The sequence below is a fragment of the Moschus berezovskii genome, chromosome 3 (assembly GCF_049115385.1).
Source record: "Moschus berezovskii isolate FMDL1 chromosome 3, NW_MosBer_1.0, whole genome shotgun sequence".
NCBI lineage: Eukaryota > Metazoa > Chordata > Mammalia > Artiodactyla > Moschidae > Moschus > Moschus berezovskii.
The window spans coordinates 92,679,715-92,704,751 of record NC_142462.1 but is presented as its reverse complement, the minus strand read 5'-3'; positions in this window follow the sequence as shown (position 1 = coordinate 92,704,751).

The following is a 25,037-nucleotide window of genomic DNA, read 5'->3' as shown; positions in this document are numbered from 1 at the left end:
CAGAAACCCTCTACTTCCTGTTCTCTGTCCAACTCATACTCATTTCTTGAACTGCATTTGAAACATGCCTTCCTTAGGGAGGCTTTCCTTGACACTGCAGCCTAGATTAATTCATTAGCTCCTCTTTAATTTTTCTTATTATTGTTCAGTCTCTCAGTAGTGTTCAACTCTTTGAGACCCCATGGACTATAGCATGCCAGGTTTCCCTGTCCTTCACCATTTCCTGAAGTTTTCTTAAACTCACGTCCATTGAGTCAGGGATGATATCCAGCCATCTTTTCCTCTGTTGTCCCCTTCTTCTCCTTTAATCTTTCCCAGCATCTGTGTATTTTCCAACAAGTTGACTCTTTGCATCAGGTGGCCAAAGTATTGGAGTTTCAGCTTCAGTATCAGTCCTTCTAAAGACTATTCAGGATTGATTTCCTTCAGGATTGACTGGTTTGATCTCCTTGCAGTCCAAGGGACTCTCAAGAGTCTTCTCCAACACCACAGTTCAAAAGCATCAATTCTTTGGTGCTCAGTCTTCTTTTTGGTCCAACTCTCACACCCATACATGACTACTGGAAAAACCATAGCTTTGACTACACAGACCTTTGTTGGCAAAATAATGTCTCTGCTTTTTAATACACTGTCTAGGTTTGTCATAGCTTTTCTTCCAATGATCAAGCATCTTTTAATTTCATGACTGCAGTCACCATACACAGTGATTTTGGAGCCCAAGAAAATAGTCTGTCACTGTTTTCATTGTTTCTCCATGTATTTGCCATAAAATGATGGGGCTGGATGCCATGAACTTCTTTTTTTGAAGGTTGAGTTTTAAGCCAGCTTTTTCACTCTTTTCTTTCACCTTCATCAAGCGGTTCTTTAGTTCCTAACACTAATAACACTCATTTCCCTGCTGCAGTTTTCTCACTAGTGAAATATGGTCTTCAATGCCTACCTTCTCTTCTAGATTATAAGCTCCATGAAGGCAAGATCCAAGCCTTCTTTGTGACCTCTCTTTTCCTCTGTGTATTGGCAAAGTGATTGGCACAAAGGAAGGGTTTATAAGTAATAATCAAATACATAAATGACTATGTGATGGGTGCCCTAACCTCCATCATACAAATGAAGATGCTGAGCCTTGGAGAATCTAATTCTCATGGTTACACTCCTGGTAAACAAGCCAGATTTCAAACCCTGGCCTGAATAAATTCAAAGCCCATGCTTTGATGCTTTAAAAGCAGATAGTGTGGCTTCCCTGGTGGTGCAGTGATTAAGAAGTCACCTTGCAATACAAGGGACAGTGGTTCAGTCCCTGATCTGGGAAGATCTCACCTGCTGCAGGGTAAGTGAACCATGTTGCAAAACTAATGAGCCTGCACACTGGAGCCCATGAGCTGCAACTACTGAAGCCTGTGCTTTTGGAGCCCATATTCTGCCAGGAAAAAAAAAAAGCCACTACAGTGAGAAACCCTCACACCATAACTACAGAGTAGCCCCTTTCACTGCAACTAAAGAAAGCCTGCAGACAGCAATGAGGACCCAGCATTGCCAAAAAATAAGATAAATATTTTTTTTAAGTGGATAGCAAATTACATGAGACATCAGACTTTGGAAAAATCATCTACTCTTTGAAAGAGGTAAAGTTAAGTCATCTTGTAGGTTTTGGTTATAATTGGCTTTCTTTTTTGTTAGCCTGTCAGGCTCCTTTGACCATGGAATTCTCTAGGCAAGAACACTGGAGTGGGTTGCCATTTCCTTCTCCAAGGGATGTTCCTGAACCAGAGATTGAGCCTGGGTCTGCCACATTGCAGGCAGACTTTTTGCCATCTGAGCCATCAGGGAAGCCCCTTTACATACAATAAACTTCATCAATTTAAATTAAACAATTAAATAAGTTGTTCTAGCGGATTCAGTCATCTAACAACCAAATCAAGATACAAAACACTGCCAAAATATGAAAAGTTCCCTAAAATGCACTTTTGCAATCAGTCTCCAGTACCTACACTTGGACCCTGGCTAACATAGATCTGTTTTCTGTCACTAGAGTTTTGCCTTTTCAAAATGTCAGGTAAATGGAATTATAAAGCAGAGACATTACTTTGCCAACAAAGGTCCATCTAGTCAACGCTATGGTTTTTCCAGTGGTCATGTATGGATGTGAGAGTTGGACTGTGAAGAAAGCTGATAGCCAAAGAATTGATGCTTTTGAACTGTGGTGTTGGAGAAGACGCTTGAGAGTCCCTTGTACTGCAAGGAGATCCAACCAGTCCATTCTAAAGGAGATCAATCCTGGGTGTTCATTGGAAGGACTGATGCTAAAGCTGAAACTCCAAAACTTTGGCCACCTCATGCGATAAGTTGACTCACTGGAAAAGACTCTGATGCTGGGAGGGATTGGGGCAGGAGGAGAAGGGGACAACAGAGAATAAGATGGCTGGATGGCATCACCAACTCGATGGACATGAGTTTGAGTGTACTCCGGGAGTTGGTGATGGACAGGGAGGCCTGGTGTGCTGTGATTCATGGGGTCACAAAGAGTCAGACACGACTGAGCGACTGAGCTGAACTGAACTGAGCATTTTGTTTTTAGCTTCTTTCACAGTTTTTGAGGTTCATCCATGTTGCATATAGTTTATTCTTTTTATTGTTGAAAAAATATTTTTTCATATGGATATACAACATTTTGTATATTCATCTGTTGCTAAACATATGGATTGTTTCAAAGTCTGAGCAGTCATGAATAAAGCTGCTATAAATATTTATGAACAAAACATTATGTGGATAAAAATCTTAAATAAATGTTGTGGATGGCTGGGTAATACAGTAAGAATATGTGTAACTTTATAAGAACTTGCAAAAAAGGTTTCCAACGTGATTATAAAATTTAATACTCCTTGTAGTAAGATAAGAAATTACCAGTTGTTCCACATCTATTTTAAGTTCAGTATTTTTTGGTTTGTTGCATAAGAATAAATTACTATAAATGTAATAGAGATTGTTGATATGTAAATTTGGTTGTGGATCTATCTCACAGAAGTGGCATGGTCATGGTAGAAATTGAGAAGCCATTTTAACTTTGGGATTTAACTTTGGAATTCTGTGAAGAATTAAATTTTTCTTTTTAACCAAGCTTATCTTACCCAGTTCATTAATTCTTTATTAAAATCTTGTTCAAATACATTTTTGCAACAACAAAAAAATTAAATTATTGAAATGCATTATGGCCTGCACTTAGATCTGCTATAAAACAGAAATGTTCCTTAAGGTTTTATATTACTATTCAATATACCAATGAAAATATGGTATTCAAAGTCTAAGTAACTGTATTAGTTTGCCCTGGTGGTTCAGATGGTGAAGAATCTGCCTTCAATGCAGGATATGGGGTTTGATCCCTGTATGGGGAAGATTCCCTGGAGAAGAGAATGAGTACCCACTCTAGTATTCTTGCCTAGAGAATTCCATGGACAGAGGAGATTGGCAGGCTATATATAGTCCATGGGGTCACAGAGTCAGACACGACAAGTGACTAACACTTTCACTTTCAGAGTTACCACATCAAATTACCACAAACTGAGTTTGGGAAACAGTGAGAAATGTATTGTCTCACAATTCTGTAGGCTAGAAGTCAGATATCAAAGTGTTGACAAGATTAGTTTTTTCTCACAATATGAGGAAGAATTTGTTCCATGTCTCCCCCATAGTTTCTGATGGATTGCTGGCAATCTTTGGCATTCCTTGGCATATAGAAGTGCCACCCCCAATGTCTTCCTTCACTTCACATAGCATTCTCCCTGTGTGCATGCCTATCTCCAAATTGGCTGTTTTAAGGATACCAGTCATATTGTATCAGGACCCACCCTAATAATCTCATTTTAACTTCAGTTCAGTTCAGTTCAGTCGCTCAGTCGTGTCCTACTCTTTGCGACCCCATGAATCACAGCACACCAGGCCTCCCTGTCCATCACCAACTCCCGGAGTTCACTCAGACTCATGTCCATCGAGTCGGTGATGCCATCCAGCCATCTCATTCTCTGTCGTCCCCGTCTCCTCCCACCCCCAATCCCTCCCAGCATCAGACTCTTTTCCAGTAAGTCAACTCGTCGCACGAGGTGGCCAAAGTATTGGAGTTTCAGCTTTAGCATCAGTCCTTCCAATTAGGTTATCAAATATGAATTTTGAAGGATATAATTCAATCTATTGACATTACAATCATCTCTCAGTATCATGGGAATTTGTTCTACAACCTATGTGGATATGAAAATCTGTATATAGTCCGGTCCTTTATATAAAATGACCTCCTGAAATTGTGGGTTCCACATCCTGGATCAAAACATGAAGTTGGTTGAATCCATGGATGTGGAAACTGCCTATAGAAAGGGTCAATTGTGTACTGGATCCAATGATGACTGCACTTACTGTCATGGTGTAAAATAATAATTACTTGTAAATTTATAATAATGTTAAACGGTATATGTGAGCTTCTTTGTGACTGAATTGCTTTTTACAAGTTTTTATTTTTATGGATTTAAGAATATTTTAGTGATAATGATGGCAAAAACTTACTAGTATGTCCTGCAATTTTACTATATTCATTGATTAGCTTTAATGATTTCTTGGTGGTATCTTTAGGATTTTCTATGCAGAAGATCATGTCATCTGCAAACAGCAAGAGTTTTACTTCTTCTTTTCCAATCTGGATTCCTTTTATATCTTTTTCTTCTCTGATTGCTGTGACTAGGACTTCCAAAACTATGTTGAATAGTAGTGGTGAGAGTGGGCAGCCTTGTCTTTTTCCTGATTTTAGTGGTAAGTGTGTTAGTCGCTCAGTCGTGCCCAACTCTTGTGACCCCATGGACTGCAGCCCATCATGCTCCTCTGTCCATGAGGTTTTCCAGCCCAAGAATACTGGAGTGTGTTGCCATTTCCTTCTCCAGGGGATCTTCCCAACCCAGGGATTGAACCCGGGTCTCCTGCATTGCAGGCAGATTCTTTACCGACTGAACTACAAGGGAAGCCCAATGCTTTCAATTTTTTTGCCACTGAGGATAATGTTTGCTATGGGTTTGTCATATAGGGCTTTTATTATTTTGAGGTATGCTCTTTCCATGCCTGCATTCTGGAGAGTTTTTATCATAAATGAGTGTTGAATTTTGTCAAAGGCTTTCCCTGAATCTATTGAAATAACCATATGGTTTTTATCTTTCAGTTTGTTAATATGGTCTATCAAATTGATTGATTTGCAAATATTGAAGAATACTTGCATCCCTGGGATAAAGCCCACTTGGTCATGATGTATGATCTTTTTAATATGTTGTTGGATTCTATTTGCTAGAATTTTATTGAGGATTTTTGCATCTATTTTCATCAGTGATATTGGCCCATAGTTTTCATTTTTTGTAGCATTTTTGTCTGGTTTTGGCATTAGGGTGATAGCGGCCTCATAGACTTGAGTTTGGGAGTTTACTTTCCTTTGCAATTTTCTGGAAGAGTTTGAGTCTGACAGGTGTTAACTCTTCTCTAAATTTTTGGTGGAACTTACCTGTGAAGCCATCTGGTCCTAGGCTTTTGTTTGTTGGAAGATTTTTGATTACAGTTTCAATTTCTGTGCTTGTAGTTCGTCATTCAGATTTATGCAAAACAAAAACAAAAAGATTCTAAAATTTATAAATACATATTTTATTAAGATTGTAAATTATTTAATATTAGATAACAGATTATATTTTAAATACAGTAAATATCTTCTTTAGGTGTTCATTTCTGAAATTGTTAAATTAATAACATTTGAAGAAAATTATATATAATTTTAATAGTCATGTATATCATTTTCTAAGCTTCAAAGTTTTTATAAAAGTTATGGTAATTAAAATGGTACCCTGAATTTCATATAATTATAAAACAACTCATGCTTAATTCTAAACTGCAATAATTCAGCCTAGAGTGAGATTTATTCTGTGGCTATGAAAGGCAATGTCATTTACATCTAGAGTAAATTAAAGCAAATGAAGAGGAAAATTTTATGCTATGTAACACTTAGTTCATTATATTCTTGAATGACTATGCCAACTCATGTTCATCAATAGGAGATCTGGTGTACGCAAAAAAAATGAAAACAAAACTGCTCATTAAGAAATAGCCTATGTTTCACAATCATTGGTATTGTTGTATTATAACTTATGTGCACTTCTTCTTCAACATAGTAAAGTGAACATAGTGAATACTCAAAATGTTTAAACATATAGATAAAATATAATATTATTAAACACAATGTCTCTTGTACTTTGAGTTAGACAAAGAATTTTGGAACATTTTATGTTGCTTTGGATAAACTTATCCCTTTAAGATTTGTGTTCCTTTTAAGATATTATAATGTATTTCAATTTATTGTTTATTAAAATTCCAATAATTAATTAAATAGTTAAGTCTAATTTCTTACATTTAAAAAATTTGGGAAAAATTGTTAAATAATACATTTGGTTTCTAATTGTGAATATAAGAGTATTACTTATGAATAAGTGTATAGTTCAGTTCAGTTCAGTCGCTCAGTCGTGTCCAACTCTTTGTGACCCCATGAATCACAGCACGCCAGGCCTCCCTGTCCATCACCAACTCCCGGAGTTCACTCAAACTCATGTCCACAGAGTCGGTGATGCCATCCAGCCATCCCATTCTCTGTCATCCCCTTCTCCTCCCGCCCCCAACCTTTCCCAGCATCAGAGTCTTTTCCAGTGTATAGTAGGCAGAATAATACCCTTTCCTCAAGACGTCTACATCCTAATCCCACAATTCTTTCAATGTGTGAATAATTGGGGAAAAAAAATTACATCTATGCAATGGACTAACTAACGATTAATTAAAAGGGGTAAACTTTTGGTACACGCAAAAGCCTGCATTGCCTGATGCTATTCTATGTGTACACAGAAGAAATATATAAGACAATTATAAAGAGAATCAAAGTGAAGGAAGCTTTCTATACTCAACTAGTGAATGATGATACCAGTATAGTGTGATAAGTTATGCATATGTAATAATACTTAGAACAACTGTAAAAGTCACACAAAACCACTATAAATACATCAACAAGGAATGTAAAAAATGTTTGAGTAATCCACAGGAAGGTGAAGAAAATGAGAGATAAAAAAAGGATGAAACAAACAGAAAACAAGAAACATAATGGCATAATGGCAAGATTAATTCCAAATACGTGAATAATTACAGGAAATGAATATTGTGTAACTATACCAGTGGCAACCCACTCCAGTGTTCTTGCTCGGAGAATCCCAGGGACAGGGGAGCCTGATAGGCTTCCGTCTATGGGGTCACACAGAGTCGGATACGACTGAAGTGACTTAGCAGCAGCAGCTTAGCAGCATACCAGTTAAAAGACAAATGTTGGAAACTGTATTAAAATCATTGCATGCTGCTGCTGCTGCTAAGTCATTTCAGTCGTGTCCGACTCTTTGTGACCCCATAGACGGGAGCTCACCAGGCTCCCCCATCCCTAGGATTCTCCAGGCAAGGACACTGGAGTGGGTTGCCATTTCCTTCTCCAGTGTGTGAAAGTGAAAAGTGAAAGTGAAGTCGTTCAGTCGTGTCCGACCCTTAGCAACCCCACGGACTGCAGCCTACCAGGCTCCTCCATCCATGGGATTTTCTAGGCAAGAGTACTGGAGTGGCTTGCCATTGCTTTCTCCGAAATCATTGCGTAACTAAATGTTTTTCACAAGAAATTTCAAATATAATGATGTTCAGTTCAGTTCAGTCGCTCAGTCGTGTCCGACTCTCCGCGACCCCATGAATCACAGCACGCCAGGCCTCCCTGTCCATCACCAACTCCCGGAGTACACTCAAACTCATGTCCATCGAGTCGGTGATGCCATCCAGCCATCTCATTCTCCGTCGTCCCCTTCTCCTCCCACCCCCAACTTTTCCCAGCATCAGAGTCTTTTCCAGTGAGTCAACTCGTCGCATGAGGTGGCCAGAGTATTGCAGTTTCAGCTTTAGCATCAGTCCCTCCAATGAACACCCAGGATTGATCTCCTTTAGAATGGACTGGTTGGATCTCCTTGCAGTATAAGGGGCTCTCAAGAGTCTTCTCCAACACCACAGTTCAAAAGCATTGATTCTTCGGCGATCAGCTTTCTTCACAGTCCAACTCTCACATCCATACATGACCACGGGAAAAACCATTGCCTTGACTAGAAGGACCTTGGTTGGCAAAGTAATGTCTCTGCTTTTTAATATACTATCAAGGTTGGTCATAACTTTTCTTCCAAGGAGTAAGCGTCTTTCAATTTCATGGCTGCAATCAGCATCCGCAGTGATTTTGGAGCCCAAAAAATAAAGTCTGACACTGTTTCCACTGTTTTTCCATCTATTTCCCATGAAGTGATGGGACCAGATGCCATGATCTTTGTTTTCTGAATGTTGAGCTTCAAGCCAACCTTTTCACTCTCCTCTTCCACTTTTATCAAGAGGCTTTTGAGTATCTCTTCACTTTCTGCCATAAGGGTAGTGTCATCTGCATATATGAGGTTATTGATATTTCTCCCAGCAATCTTGATTCCAGCTTGTGCTTCTTCCAGCCCAGCGTTCCTCATGATGTACTCTGCATAGAAGTTAAATAAGCAAGGTGACAATATACAACCTTGACGTACTCCTTTACCTATTTGGAACCAGTCTGTTGTTCCATGTCCAGTTCTAACTGTTGCTTCCTGACCTGCATACAGGTTTCTCAAGAGGCAGGTCAGGTGGTCTGGGATTCCCATCTCTTTCAGAATGTTCCATAGTATATTGTGATCCACACAGTCAAAGGCTTTGGCATAGTCAATGAAGCAGAAATAGATGTTTTTCTGGAACTCTCTTGCTTTCTCCATGATCCAGCGGATGTTGGCAATTTGATCTCTTGTGCCTCTGCCTTTTCTAAAACCTGCTTGAACATCTGGGAGTTCACGCTTTACATACTGCTGAAGCCTGGCTTGGAGAATTTTGAGCATGATTTTACTAGCGTGTGAGATGAGTGCAATTGTGCGGTAGTTTGAGCATTCTTTGGCATTGCCTTTCTTTGGGATTGGAATGAAGACTGACCTTTTCCAGTCCTGTGGCCACTGCTGAGTTTTCCAAATCTGCTGGCATATTGAGTGCAGCACTTTCACAGCATCATCTTTCAAGACTTAAAATAGCTCAACTGGAATTCCATCACCTCCACTAGCTTTGTTTGTAGTGATGCTTTCTAAGGCCCACTTGACTTCACATTCCAAGATGTCTGGCTGTAGGTCAGTAATCACGTTATCCTGACTATCTTGGTCGTGAAGATCTTTTTTGTACAGTTCTTCTGTGTATTCCTGCCACCTCTTCTTGATATCTTCTGCTTCTGTTAGGTCCATACCATTTCTGTCCTTTATCGAGCCCATCTTTCCATGAAATGTTCCCTTGGAATCTCTAATTTTCTTGAAGAGGTCTCTTGTTTTTCCTATTCTGTTGTTTTCCTCTATTTCTTTGCATTGATCACTGAGGAAGGCTTTCTTATCTCTCCTTGGAACTCTGCATTCAGAAGCTTATATCTTTCCTTTTCTCCTTTGCTTTTCGCCTCTCTTCTTTTCACAGCTATTTGTAAGGCCTCCTCAGACAGCCATTTCGCTCTTTTGCATTTCTTTTCCATGGGGATGGTCTTGGTCCCTGTCTCTTGTACAATGTCACGAACCTCCGTCCAGAGTTCATCAGGCACTCTATCAATCAGATCTAGTCCCTTAAATCTATTTCTCACTTCCACTGTATAATCATAAGGGATTTGATTTAGGTCATATCTGAATGGTCTAGTGGTTTTCCCTACTTTCTTCAATTTAAGTCTGAATTTGGCAATAAGGAGTTCATGATCTGAGCCACAGTCAGCTCCTGGTCTTGTTTTTGCTAACTGTATACAGCTTCTCCATCTTTGGTTGCAAATAATATAATCAATCTGATTTCGGTGTTGACCATCTGGTGATGTCCATGTGTAGAGTCTTCTCTTGTGTTGTTGGAAGAGGGTGTTTGCTATGACCAGTGCATTCTCTTGACAAAACTCTGTTAGACTTTGCCCTGCTTCATTCCGTGCTCCAAGGCCAAATTTGCCAGTTACTCCAGGTGTTTCTTGACTTCCTACTTTTGCATTCCTGTCCCCTATAATGAAAAGGACATCTTTTTTGGGTGTTAGTTCTAAAAGGTCTTGTAGGTCTTCATAGAACCGATTAACTTCGGCTTCTTCAGCATTACTGGTTGGGGCATAGGCCTGGATTACTGTAATATTGAATGGTTTGCCTTGGAAACTAACAGAAATCATTCTGTCATTTTTAAGATTGCATCCAAGTACTGTATTTCGGACTCTCTTGTTTACCATGATGGCTACTCCATTTCTTCTAAGGGATTCCTGCCCACAGTAGTAGATATAATGGTCATCCGAGTTAAATTCACCCATTCCAGTCCATTTTAATTCACTGATTCCTAGAATGTCTATGTTCACTCTTGCCATCTCCTGTTTGACCACATCCAATTTGCCTTGATTCATGGACCTAACATTCCAGGTTCCTATGCAATATTGCTCTTTACAGCATCGGACCTTGCTTCTATCACTGGTCACATCCACAACTGGGTATTGGTTTTGCTTTTGCTCCATCCCTTTATTCCTTCTATAGTTATTTCTCCACTGAGCTCCAGTAGCATACTGGGCACCTACCGACCTGGGGAATTCCTCATTCAGTATCCTATCATTTTGCCCTTTGTTACTGTTCATGGGGTTCTCAAGGCAAGTATACTGAAGTGGTTTGCCATTCCCTTCTCCAGTGGACCACATTAGGCTGTGGTCCATGTGATCAGATCCGCTAGTTTCCTGTGATTATGATTTCAGTTTGTCTGCCCTCTGATGCCCCTTCTCAATACCTACCTTCTTATTTGGGTTTCTCTTACCTTGGTCGTGGAAAATCTCTTCACAGCCACTCCAGCAAAGTGCAGCCGCTGTACCTTACCTTGGATGAGGGGTATTTCCTCAAGGCCGCCCCTCCTGACCTTGAACGCGGAGTAGCTCCTCTCGGCCCTCCTGCGCCCGCGCAGCCACCGCCTGTTGGACGTGGGGTAGCTCCTCGGCCGCTGGCTCTGGCCTCAGGCGTTGGGTAGCTCCTCACAGCCGCGCCTCTTTGCTTGGTTCGTTGCGCCTGGGCCGGCGTCTCTCGCATCTGCGCCGCTGGGGCTGGCGTCTTTCGCGTCAAGTTTAAAATAAAATAAAGGAAAAATGATATGCATTGTTCATCAAAAGAAAGAAGTGTTTGTAATAATATCATAAAATAGACTTCAGAGCAAAGGAAGTTATCAAAGATTAAGAATTATGCACATAATGATAAAAGATCTACCAAGGAGCTATAACAATCCAAAGTGTGCATGTACCAAAGAACAGCTGCAAAATATGTGATGAAAAACATAAAACTTAATGGAGAAACAGACAAATCCATAAGTAAAGCTGGAGACTCTGACAGTTCTCTCTCAACAGTTTATATAACAACAGCATAAAAAATCTGAAATATTGTATAAGGACCCCAAAAATATCATCACCCAGAAGGATGAAACTGACACTTATAAAAAACACTTCACCCAACCAAAGAAGAATATATATCTTTTCAAGCATTAACAGAATACATACCACATCGCATTTGTAGATCAGAAGACTCAATAGTAAATTGACAATTCTGATATTTTAACAGCATCCCAGTAAGATATTTTTTGGATATAAGCAAATTTAGGAGATCAATCCTGGGTGTTCATTGGAAGGACTTATGCTAAAGCTGAAACTCCAATACTTTGGCCACCTCATGAGACGAGTTGACTCACTGGAAAAGACTCTGATGCTGGGAAGGATTGGGGGCAGGAAGAGATGAGGATGACAGAGAATGAGATGGCTGGATGGCATCACCGACTCGATGGACATGAGTTTGAGTGAACTCCAGGAGTTGGTGATGGACAGGGAGGCCTGGTGTGCTGTGATTCATGGGGTCGCAAAGAGTCGGAAACGACTGAGCGACTGAACTGAACTGATTCTAAAAATTATATGGAAAAGCAAAGGAAATGGAGTAAGTAAACAATTTGAAAAAGAAGAATAAATTGTGAGGAATCAGACTACCAGATTCAGGAACAGATTGTGTGAACATAGACGTGTAGATCAAAGAAACAAAAGAGAGAGCTCCAAAATGGACCTAACTGACTTCTGACAAAGATGTCCAACTGACTTCTGACCAAAATGTAAAAGGAATTCAATCAAGGAAAGACAGCCTTTTTAACAAAAGGTGCTAAAACAATTAGACATCCATTAATATGCAATAGATAAATAAATAGAAAAAGGCAGACAGACACAGATAGACAGATGGAATCTTGACTTAAATATTTTATCTTTCAAAGAACTTAAAAGGGATCATAAATTAAAAATGTAAAACTATAAAAGCTTTAGAATAAAATATAAGAAAAAATCTTTGGAGTCTAGTGCTAGATATAGAATTCTTAGACATAATGAGGAAAAAAATTCATGAAAGAAAAAATTGCACTCTGTGAAAACTCTATTAACACGACAAAAGTGTAGCTACAACTTGGGTGAAAGTTTAGCTCCAGCTTAATTGTCTGACAAAGGACTCAGATTTATGGTATATAAAGAACAGTCAAAACTCAACACTAAAAGAAAGCAAATGCTCCACTTTATAAAAATGGGCAATAGATATGAAGAGACTTTTGACCAAAGATGATGCATTATGATAGAAGAAGAAGAAAATATGTTCAACGTCTCTAGCCATTCAGTTCAGTTCAGTTCAGTCACTCAGTCTTGTCTGACTCTTTTCGACCCCATGAATCACAGCATGCCAGGCCTCCCTGTCCATCACCAACTCCCGGAGTTCACCCAAACTCATGTCCATCAAGTCAGTGATACCATCCAGCCATCTCATTCTCTGTCATCCCCTTCTCCTCCTGCCCCCAACCCTTCCCAGCATCAGAGTCTTTTTCAGTGAGTCAACTCGTCGCATGAGGTGACCAAAGTATTGCAGTTTCAGCTTTAGCATCAGTCCTTCCAATGAACACCCAGGATTGATCTCCCCTAGAATGGACTGGTTGGATCTCCTTGCGGTCCAAGGGACTCTCAAGAGTCTTCTCCAATACCACAGTTCAAAAGCATTGATTCTTCGGCGATCAGCCTTCTTCATGGTCCAACTCTCACATCCATACATGACCACTGGAAAAAACCATAGCCTTGACTAGATGGACCTTTGTTGGCAAAGTAATGTCTCTGCTTTTTAATATACTATCTAGGTTGGTCATAACTTTCCTTCCAAGGAGTAAGCATCTTTTAATTTCATGGCTTCAATCAGCATCCACAGTGATTTTGGAGCCCAAAAAAATAAAGTCTGACACTGTTTCCACTGTTTCCCCATCTATTTCCCATGAAGTGATGGAACCAGATGCCATGATCTTTGTTTTCTGAATGTTGAGCTTCAAGCCAACCTTTAGGGAAATGCAAATAATGACCATGATACAGTATTACTACACATTTGTTAGAACAGCTAAAATGAAAAAAAAAATAAAAAAACCAGCAGCAATACCAAATGCTGGAGAAGACATTAATTTTAATATTAAAATTTAATATTTTATTGGTTGCTAATGAGAATGCTGAAGAATTGATGCTTTTGAACTGTGGTGTTGGAGAAGACTCTTGAGAGTCCATTGGACTGCAAGGAGATCCAACCAGTCCATCCTAAAGGAGATCAGTCTTGGTTGTTCATTGGTAGGACTGATGTTGAAGCTGAAACTCCAATACTTTGGCTACATGATGCGAAGAGCTGACTCATTGGAAAAGACCCTGATGCTGGGAAAGATTGAGGGCAGGAGGAGAAGGGGATGACAGAGGATGAGATGATTGGATGGCATCACCGATTCGATGGACTTGGGTTTGGGTGGATTCCAGGAGTTGCTGATGGACAGGGAAGCCTGGCGTGCTGCGGTTCATGGGGTCAGAAAGAGTTGGACACAACTGAGCAACTGAACTGAACTGAATGAAAATGTGAAATAATCAAATCCACTCTGGAAAATAGTTCACCAGTGTCCTTAACTAAATATACACTAACCACATGAGCCAGCAATGAAACTCCTGGGCATTTATCCCAAAGAAAGAAAAACTTTTATAAAAACAAAACTGTATGTGATTTTTCACAGCAGCTTTAAGGATTTTTTTCAACTTTACTGAGATAAAATTGAGAACTAAAATTGTGAGAAATTTAGAGTACAACAGTAACTAGAAATAGCCCAGAAGTTCTTAAACAGGTAAATGGTTATACAAACTGTGGTACATCCATACCACAACTCTTTTGATATTGTACTATAATCACAGAAGATATAAGCACCAAAGGAAACTATGATGTGTATGCAGAACTCCTTGTCACTATATGTGTTTAGTCACTTCTGACTCCTTGTGGCTCTGTAGACTGTAGCCCTCCAGGCACCTCTGTCCATTTGATTTTTCAGGCAAGAATCCTGGAGTGGGTTGCCATTTTCCTCCTCCAGGGGATCTTCCAAACCCAATATTTGAACCCACGTCTTCTGTGTCTCCTGCATTGCACATTCTTTACCCACTAAGCTATCAGGGAAGCTCCCTTGTTACTATAACTCTTTGCAACTTCCTGTGACTCTTTAATAATTTATGAATATGTATACACATACATATCCGTATATGCATATATACACATACCATTCTATTTGGTTTCTTTATATTAGATACAAAGTCATTTTCTTCTTGAATACAAGAAGGAAGAAAAAAATAAGGAGGAGGAAAAAGAGGAGAAACCAAATAGTGTAAGTATGCTGCCTATGAAACAGCTTTACCAAGAATCAAGGAGGAGTTTATAACAGCAAACTTGAAACATTTGAGTGCTTGAAGTAAACCATATCAAGAGGGCTTACATACCATAAACATAAATAAATTTGGAACTCTTCTGTCTTCTATACCTCTAATATAAGAATATAAGTTATTAACAACTTACTGCCCTTTGAACCAAGTATAAACATTCATCTTTTGGAATAATGTTTCCCAGAATAAGTATGTTTTTTCTAGTAAGTCTATTTTCCTTTAACTCATTCAAATGACTGATATTATGTAGTAAATAATTGCTATCTAAAGTAACAGAATTGCTATGGAGTAAACTAATAAAATGAATTAATCTGTAATATGCAGTTTCAACTCTAATTTGTACTCTAGCAACACATTATATTAGGATATTTTTATTTTGTTAGGTTTTTTTTAATTTTCAATATAAACTGTACATAAATTCTGGAAGAATGATTAAGAATCTTTCTTTATCATTAGTATAGAAGACATGTTAATTTAAAGCAAAAACTTAAATCTTAATCAGGTTATGTATTTAATTTAAATATCAACTAGATGATTTTATCCTTTGAAAAGCAAATTACCACTTATTAGAATGAGTCTGCTGCTGCTGCTGCTGCTGCTAAGTCACTTCAGTTGTGTCCAACTCTGTGTGACCCCACAGACGGAAGCCCACCAGGCTCCCCCGTCCCTGGGATTCTCCAGGCAAGAACACTGGAGTGGGTTGCCATTTCCTTCTCCAAGAATGAGTCTAAAGATCACTAATATTAGTGTTTCAAAATTTTGAATAATTTACTGTTGAGCCAGTCTTAATGTCATCCAAATGTGTGCTACTTGAAATAATCTGATCTTTTTGTTTGGGGGAAAATTATTTTTCTTACAATAAGACTATATTTCAGTCACCTTTCTGTGAAATGTTTCAGATCCGACTCTTGTCAAAATAGGCCCTTTCCCAGAAGAAAAAGTAAAAATGCTTACAAAAAATTTAAATAAGTTACCCTACTGTGACTACTTTGATACTTAAATTGCATCTCATTCTCAATATTGGTACCATGTGGGCAGGTACATTGTCTTTCTCCTATTTTTATATCTAACGCTTCAGCAATGCCTGAAATGTAAACAATGCTCCACATGTTGTTCAATTATTTGCCTCATTAACTCAATACTGAATTTGAGTAACCGATAACTAAAAGATCATTTTTGAAAGAATATATTTAGAGTTAGGATGAATACTCTTTCTGATGGTTTTACAACATGAAATGGCTCACTTTCTAAAATGAAACTCAAAGTCAAACTTTCAAAATAAACTCTCTTTTGCTGACTCTGTTCTTTCAACCGATTCTTCTGCAAATAACACTCTGCAATAGCAAATACTTCTACCAAACCAGATTATAGTAGGTGTCATTTTCTCTAGAGTATTTTGTTTTTTTTATCATGTTTCACTAACATTTTCCCTCATTTTCCACATTTATCTTATTTCCACTGCTATATTTTATGTACACAATACTCATGTACTAAAATGTTTTCTTGTTGATAGACAATTGCTGTATTTGGCAAACCATTTCCATTTAATTGATGTGAAGGAATGCCCAGGGAAAGGATGATGAAGCCATGGTTTCTGGGCTTCTACACTCTTTTCTCTCCACTCAAGGTTAATGTCACAGTGATAGTCTTCAACTTTTGCTTACCACATAATAATGCATTTGATCTTCATAATACACTTATAGATAAAGCAAGCATTATTTCTTGAAATTTCTTGGAAAATAGAAAGAAGAGGTGGAAGGAAACCATAATTGAACTTCCCCTGCCTGCCCTCAATTTTTCTATGAAATTTGAGGTAGACAAGGTAACCAAAGATTGTCTTTTCGTTAAGTCTGGAGACGTTTTCTAAATTGAGGAATTCAGAAACGGAGAAGTGAAAGGTATAAAAAGGATAATGGACATCAAGGTAACATAGGATCTACATCCTCTCTTTCCAATTCATAGTCACAGGAGAAAATTGTTAAGGATTTTTACCCTTAAAATCTGACGTGTGTTAGTCGCTCAGTTGTGTCTGACTCTATGCAACGCCATGGACTGTAGCTCACTAGGCTCCTCTGCTCATGGAATTCTCCAGGCAAGAGCACTGGAGTGGGTTGCCATACCTTTCTCCAGGGGATCTTCCTGACCCAGGGAGTGAACCTAGGCCTACTGCATTGCAAGCAGATTCTTTCCTGTCTGAGCCACCACTCTTACCTTAATCTTACCTTAATCTCCAAAATTGTGAAGAATAATATTTTACTTTGTTCAGTAATTTTTTAATGAATGGATGGGTGTCTCTGTGCATGAAAAAGAAGGGACCAGGGAGTTAGGGATAAGAATGATAAATCATGTGAAGTTTGAAATACTTATTAGTAATCTTGAACTCTTTCTTTTACCTTATTGTTAATTTTCAGATAAAAATGTAGACTCTAACAGTTTACGCCAAGAAATTCCTAATTTCACAGTTTTGTACTCCACTCCAGGAACATAAATCATGTATTCATTGGTTCTTTGTATATATAGGGTATATATTACTAGTTCTATACTATTTCTATATTACCATGGGAGTTGTATATAAAACACATGACTAGTACACACACACAAACACACTATACATACAATCTATAACATACTCAGTTAAAGAAATACAATGTATTTGACCTATTTAATGTGCCTGATTCTGTCTTTAAATATTCATAAGAATCTTAAGGTTTTCCTACTCAGAAATAATTTTCCTCTTACATGACTTCACTACTTGAATTTTTTCCAGCTGTATGCTTGCTTTTATCAACATTTGTTTACTTCAATCAAGTTGAATACATTTGAAAATACATCAAATTCTACCTTTCTTCTGAAGATAATTGGCAGGTATTGATTTTTCTCCTTTTAATAACTACCAAGAGTATACTAGCAGAATCTGAGGGTCTAGAATGTCAATCTTAATTATCCAGTAGATCTAAATATTACACTAGCAAAGGCCCACTATTCCTTTAACAACATTAATTCCAAAATGCCATAATGTAAACACTGTGGATTCAAGCTCCTTATTTAACTGAATGGTGATAATATTTACTCCATGTGTTCTATTTTTATTGGCCACACTTAGTATCTCCAATAGATATTGTTCCTTTTTCATATTTTGTTTTTGTTTCATATTGCTGTTATTTTGCTTTATTTCTTTATGTTTATCTTTAAAATGCTTAGTATACCTGTTTAGTACTTCTATTATGTATAGGAGGTATATGAATATATACACAAGCTATATATAAATATATACATACACAAAGTATATATACAACATATACATATATATGTGTGTATATATATTGCACAAAATATAGTTTAATTTTGAGGCTATTGGACTCCAGATAGCTCTGTATTTTGATCTGGCATTTCATATTTCCCTAGGGATATCCAAACTCTGACTTATCATATATATTGATCTGGGGCCCCAGTAAGGGAGCTCAATCAAAGACAATATGTCCCATCACTTTAAACTCTGACATGTCTTAAATCTGTCTTTTCCTTCCTTTCCTTCCTCACTAATTTTTCCTTAGTTCATAATCACACAATCCCTTGTTTTAGTTTTTAAAAATATTTTCCGTTAACATGTTGGTCTCTCTATCAATACATTCTGCACACCATAATCAGAGTTGCTTTCCTAAATCAAAATATGTGATCTTGTTATTCCCCATGCTCAACATATCTAATGATGCACTAGTACAGCTATCATAAAAAGCCGAATCATGAGGATATTGTAGTGGTTTACTCTGTCAACTCAATGAAGCTGAAACTATGTCTCCCAGAAATAGCTCTCCCTAGTTGGCGCTAGGTTAGAGTTCCTTAAGGTTATGTCTGTACAACATCTGGAAGGAAAGTGTGAAGCAGCAGCTAAGAGATGAGGCAACAGCCATTCCTCTCCAAAGGACATTCAGACATGCAGAAACAGCAATGATTTTCAGTTTATTCTTCTTTCCCTCATCCATGCTCACTCTTTTCCCTGACTTCCAGCAGCAGCAGTGAACTGAGAAAGCTGAACCCAGAAATAACTATGATAGCTTAGTCCATCTTTCTGTTAATATGTACACTTTCCTCTACAGGATCTTTAGGCATTTTTTAGTATTCATGAAGCTGAGAGGAAAGCATAATTTTATACATAACTTGTGATTGTTTGACTTTTGTTCTCACTCTGACAAAATTCACCTTTAAAAAAATAGAATGATGAACACTTAAAAACTTTGTGTTACTAGAAATTAAGTCAATTTTTATTTTGAGTTGTTAATTGGAATAAAGATTTCAATCATATATCCCTTAGCAGATATTCTCACGTACTAACAAGTTTATAAAGCCTAAACTAATACACCTAAGAACAGGAGTCATGATGAGTATTTGGCCAACAGACTTCACTATTACAGATGTTACACTTGCTGCTGTGCTGTGCTGTGCTGTGCTCAGTCATGTCTGACTCTTTGTGACCCCATGGACTATAGCCTGCCAGGCTCCTCTGTCCATGGGATTTCCCAGTCAAGAATACTGGAGTGGGTTGCCATTTCTTTCTCCACAGGTGTTACACTTACTTTGACTTTTATCTTCAACAGATGCATGAAACAATATTGTAGTTACGTTACTACAACAGAGATTTAAGGGTTTAGGTGATTAAACAGAACCTGGGGATCCTAAGTACTATATACACTGTAAAGCATTAAATGGTAATGACTGAATAAAATAAGGTGTGTGTGTGCATGTGTACATGCGTGAGTAGACTTCATTCTACAATTGAAAGTTTGTTCCTAGACTCCTTTGATCTAAAATTCAATATGTAACTAAATCTTATTTCCTCTTCCTCTTGTCACTGGCAAGCACCTTTTTATCTGCTTTTATAAATTTGACTATTTTATATTTGTCACATAAGTGGAATCATTAAGTATTCATTTTACAAAAAATAAAAGGAAATAAAGGACATAAGGAAATGTTTTGGAAGATATTGCGTTGATGGTCTCATCAGTGTAAGTATATGTTCAAACCATTTAAATTGTATACATTAAATATGTGCAGTTTCTGTAATCAACTATAACCAAATAATGCTAAAATATATCTGTACTATATATTTTGTACATAAGAAAGTGTTATTCACTCAGTCGTGTCCAACTCTTTGCAACCCCATGGACAGTAGCCCACCAGGCTCCTCTGTCCATGGGATTCTCTTGGCAAGAAGACTGGTAGCCATTCCTAGCTCCGAAAGATCTTCCTGACCAATGGATCAAATCCAGGTCTCCTGCATTGCAGGCAGGTTTTTACTATCTGAGCTACCAGGGGATCCCATATTATATATAACAATGTATATTAATCTGTTTTATATTGTCTGTTAGGCATACAATAACTAGGTGATTTGTTCCCCATATGTTCTACCACTCTAGGTTGAGAGTCCTCAATATGCTTATTTTATTTTTTGAAGTATCGAAGCCCCCAAATCTGCTTAGAATTTCCTTGGGACAAATGGAACCACATTTCTAGATAAAGTCAGAGATGGTGATGATGTATTTTCAAAGACTTTATCTCAGAAAAATTTAAAGTTTTCCTTTCAGTTCTGTCACTCAGTCATGTCCGACTCTGAGACCCCATGGGCTGCAGCTAACCCGGCCTCCCTGTCCATCACCAACTCATGGAGTTTACACAAACTCATGTCCATTGAGTCGGTGATGTCATCCATCTCATCCTCTGTCATCCCCTTCTCCTCCTGCCTTCAATCTTTCCCAGCATCAGGGTCTTTTTAAATGAGTCAGTTCTTCGCATCAGGTGGCCAATGTATTGGAGCTTCAGCATATGTCCTTCCAATGAATATTCAGGACTGATTTCCTTTACGAGGACTTTCCTGGTGGCTCAGACAGTAAAGCGTCTGCCTATGATGCAGGAGACCCGGGTTCGATTCTTGGGTGGGGAAGATCCCCTGTAGAAGAAAATGGCAATCCTCTCCAGAACTCTCTCCTGGAAAATCCCATGGACAGAGGAGCCTTGTGGGCTACAGTCCATGGGGTCACAAAGAGTCGGACACGACTGAGCCTCTTCCTTTACGATGGGCTGGTTGGATCTCCTTGAAGTCCAAGGGACTCTCAAGAGTCTTCTCCAACACCACAGTTCAAAAGCATCAATTCTTCGGGGCTCAGCTTTTCTTTATGGTCCAACTCTCACATCCATACATGACTACTGGAAAACCATAGCTTTTGCTAGATGGATCTTTGTTAGCAAAGTAATGTCTCTGCTTTTTAATATGCTGTCTAGGTTGGTCAAAACCTTTCTTCCAAGGAGTAATCGTCATTTAATTTCATGGCTGCAGTCACTATTTGAAGTGATTTTGGAGCCCCCCGAAATTAAGTCTGTCATTGTTTCCACAGTTTCCTCATCTATTTGCCATGAAGTGAAGGGACCAGATGCCATGATCATAGTTTTCTGAATGTTGAGTTTTAAGCCAACCTTTTCACTCTCCTCTTTCACTTTCATCAAGAGGCTCTTTAGTTCTTCTTTCCTTTCTGCCACAAGTGTGGTGTCATCTGCATATCTGAGGTTATTGATATTTCTCCTGGCAATCTTGATTCCAGATTGTGCTTCATCCAGCCCAACATTTCTCATGATGTACTCTGCATATAAGTTAAATAAGCAGGGTGACAATATGCAACCTTGACGTACTCCTTTTCCTATTTGGAAGCAGTATATTTTGGAAGTGTTTCCATGTGCAGTTTTTACTGTTGTTTCCTGACCTGCATACAGGTTTCTTAAAAGGCAGGTCAGGTGGTCAGGTATTCCCATTTCTTTAAGAATTTTCCAGAGTTTGTTGTGGTCCATAAGTCAAAGGCTTTGGCATAGTCAATGAAGCAGAAATGGATGTTTTTCTGGAACTCACTTGCTTTTTGATGATCCAATGGATGTTGGCAATTTGATCTCTACTTCCTCTGCCTTTTCTAAATCCAGCTTGAACATCTGGAAATTCATGGTTCACATACTGTTAAAGCCTGACTTGGAGAATTTTGAGCATGACTTTTCTATCTTGTAAGATGAGTGCAATTGTGAGGTAGTTTGAGCATTCTTTGGCCTTGCCTTTCTTGGGACTGGAATGAAAACTGATGTTTTCTAATCCTGTGACCACTGCTGAGTTTTCCAAATGTGCTGGCATATTGAGTGCAGCACTTTCACAGCATCATCTTTTAGGATTTGAAATAGCTCAACTGGAATTCCACCATCACGAGATTTGTTCATAATGATGCTTCCTAAGACCCACTTGACTTCACATTCCAGGATGTCTGGCTCTAGGTGAGTGATCACACCATCATGATCACCTGGGTCGTGAAGATCTTTTTTGTATAGTTCTTCTGTATATTCTTGACACCTCTTCTTAATATCTTCGGTTTCTCTTAGGTCCATACCATTTCTGTCCTTTATTGTACCCATCTTTGCATGAAGTGTTCCCTTGGTATCTCTAGTTTTCTTGAAGAGCTCTCTAGTTATTCCCATTCTATTGTTTTCCTCTATTTCTTTGCATTGATGGCTGAGGAAGGCTTTCTTATCTCTCCTTGCTATTCTTTGGAACTTTGCATTCAAATAGGTATATATTTTTTTTCTCCTTTGACTTTGCCTTTTGCTTTTATTCACAGCTATTTGTAAGGCCTCCACAGACAACCATTTTGCCTTTTTGCATTTCTTTTTCTTGGGGATGGTCTTGATCGCTGCCTCTTGTACAATGTCATGAACCTCCAGCCATAGTTGTTCAGGCACTCTGACTATCAGATCTAATCCCTTGAATCTATTTGTCGCTTCCAATGTATAATCTAAGGGATTTGATTTAGGTCATATCTGAATGGTCTAGTGGTTTTCCCTACTTTCTTCAATTTAAGTCTGAATTTGGCAGTAAGAAATTCATGATCTGAGCCGCAGTCAGCTCCCAGTCTTGTTTTTGCTGACTGTTTAGGGCTTCTCCATCTTTGGCTGCAAAGAATGTATTTGGCTGCAAAGAATGTAATCAATCTGATTTTGGTATTGACCATTTGGTGATGTCCACGTGTAGAGGCTTCTATTGTGTTGTTGGAAGTGGGTGTTTGCTATGACCATTGCATTCTCTTGGCAAAACTCTATTAGCCTTTGCCCTGCTTCATTCTGTACTCCAGGGACAAATTTGCCTGTTACTCCAGGTATTTCTTGAGTTCCTACTTTTGCATTCCAGTGCCCTATAATGAAAAGGACATCTTTTTTGGGTGTTAGTTCTAGAAGGTCTTATAGGTCTTCATAGAACCACTCATCTTCAGCTTCTTCATCATTACTCTTCATGGCATAGACTTGGATTACTGTGATATTGAACGGTTTGTTTGGTAATGAACAGAGATCATCTGTGTTTTTTGAGATTGCATCCAAGTACTGCATTTCAGACTCTTCGTTTTTTTTAAGTTTTGCTTTAGGCTTTCAGTTAAAAAAAAAAAAGGATGCAATCAGAAGATTAAAAGTACAACTTCATATTATAATCATATATTAATCCTATATAATCAAATACATCGTCCTTGATTCTAACTTAGACATGCACAAGTTTAGGCAATTATTTAATATTCAGTCTTTCACTCTCTTTTGCTTTCTATCTCTCTCTGTATGAAATGTTTTAATATTTAAAACCTTTATAAATAATAACTAAACTGACATGTTAAGTGTGATTAGCTTCATTTTATATATTTATTACTCCAATTTTATCATTGAATTTAGCTAAGAAGTGAATTAACAATAATTAGGTCATTTTAATTCACATGGTAAATTAGTACTAATTTTTCTATTGTTATTATTCAAAACAAAACAAATTAATCTGCAACAGCATTTGGCAGACTGCAAGGCAGCAGAGTTCACTCATTACATTTTGCTTTTATAACAATGCCATAAAATATAATTAGTGACAAGACCACTTCATTGGTATATTCCATCATCAAGAGATATTGCTACACTTAAAATTCTGGTCTAGATGTCTACATAGTGTCAACTTATATAAATTACCCCTACTTGACATCTTGACTTTTAAACTAGGTATTGACACAAGAGGGAGGACACTGAGTGATTTGACACAGCATAAGAAGCCTTTATTTGTTATCTTGAAATGGCTCTCATGCTTTGGACATAATTGGAGGTTTATAACTGAATGACAGACTTGTTAATTGCATTACCAAATTGTCAAGTAAACACACAATTCATTCTGTTTTTCTTGTTTTATTCATTCATGTAACAATTCAATTTCATAACAATATTAGGTCCCTTAAGGCAAAACATTGCAAGGCAATTGTTGAAATTCTCTGGTTGTTAAAGGCACTTAACCTTTGACCTCCCAATTTATTACAGTACCCCAGGCATACTGGAAATCCAGAAGAAGGAAGAGATGGAAATATGTGAATGCTGGAGTGAGCAGATTTATAAAATGGAAAAGAGAATGAAATATTATCTCTGCAGAGAGATTTATTAGGATGCATGTGTCATATTATAAATGCTAAAAATTTTAAATATCTATCAAATAAGAAGTCATGGGAAGCCAGAAGTTTTATTTTTTTTAATTTTTATTGGAGGCTAATTATTTTACAATATTATATTGGTTGGTTTTGCCATACATTGACATGAATCCGCCCCAGGTTAACATGAGTTCCCCCTCTTGAACTCCCCTCCCACCTCCCTCCTCCTCTTATCCTCCCTCTGGGTCATCACTGCACACCAGCCCTGAGCATCCTGTAACATGCATCGATCCTGAACTGGCGATTCATTTCACATATGATAATATACATGTTTCAATGCCATTCTCCCAAACCATCCCACCCTCACCCTCTCCCACAGAGTCCCAAAGACTGTTTTATACATCTGTGTCTCTTTTGCAGTCTCATATACAGGGTTATTGTTTGCATCTTTCTAAATTCCATATATATGCGTTAGTATACTGTATTGGTGTTTTTCTTTCTGGCTTACTTCACTCTGTATAATAGGCTCCAGTTTCATCCACCTCATTAGAACTGATTCAAATGCATTCTTTTTAATGGCTGAGTAATACTCCATTGTGTATATGTACCAAAACTTTCTTATCCATTCATCTGCAGATGGACATCTAAGTTGCTTCCATGTCCTGGCTATTATAAACAGTGCTGCA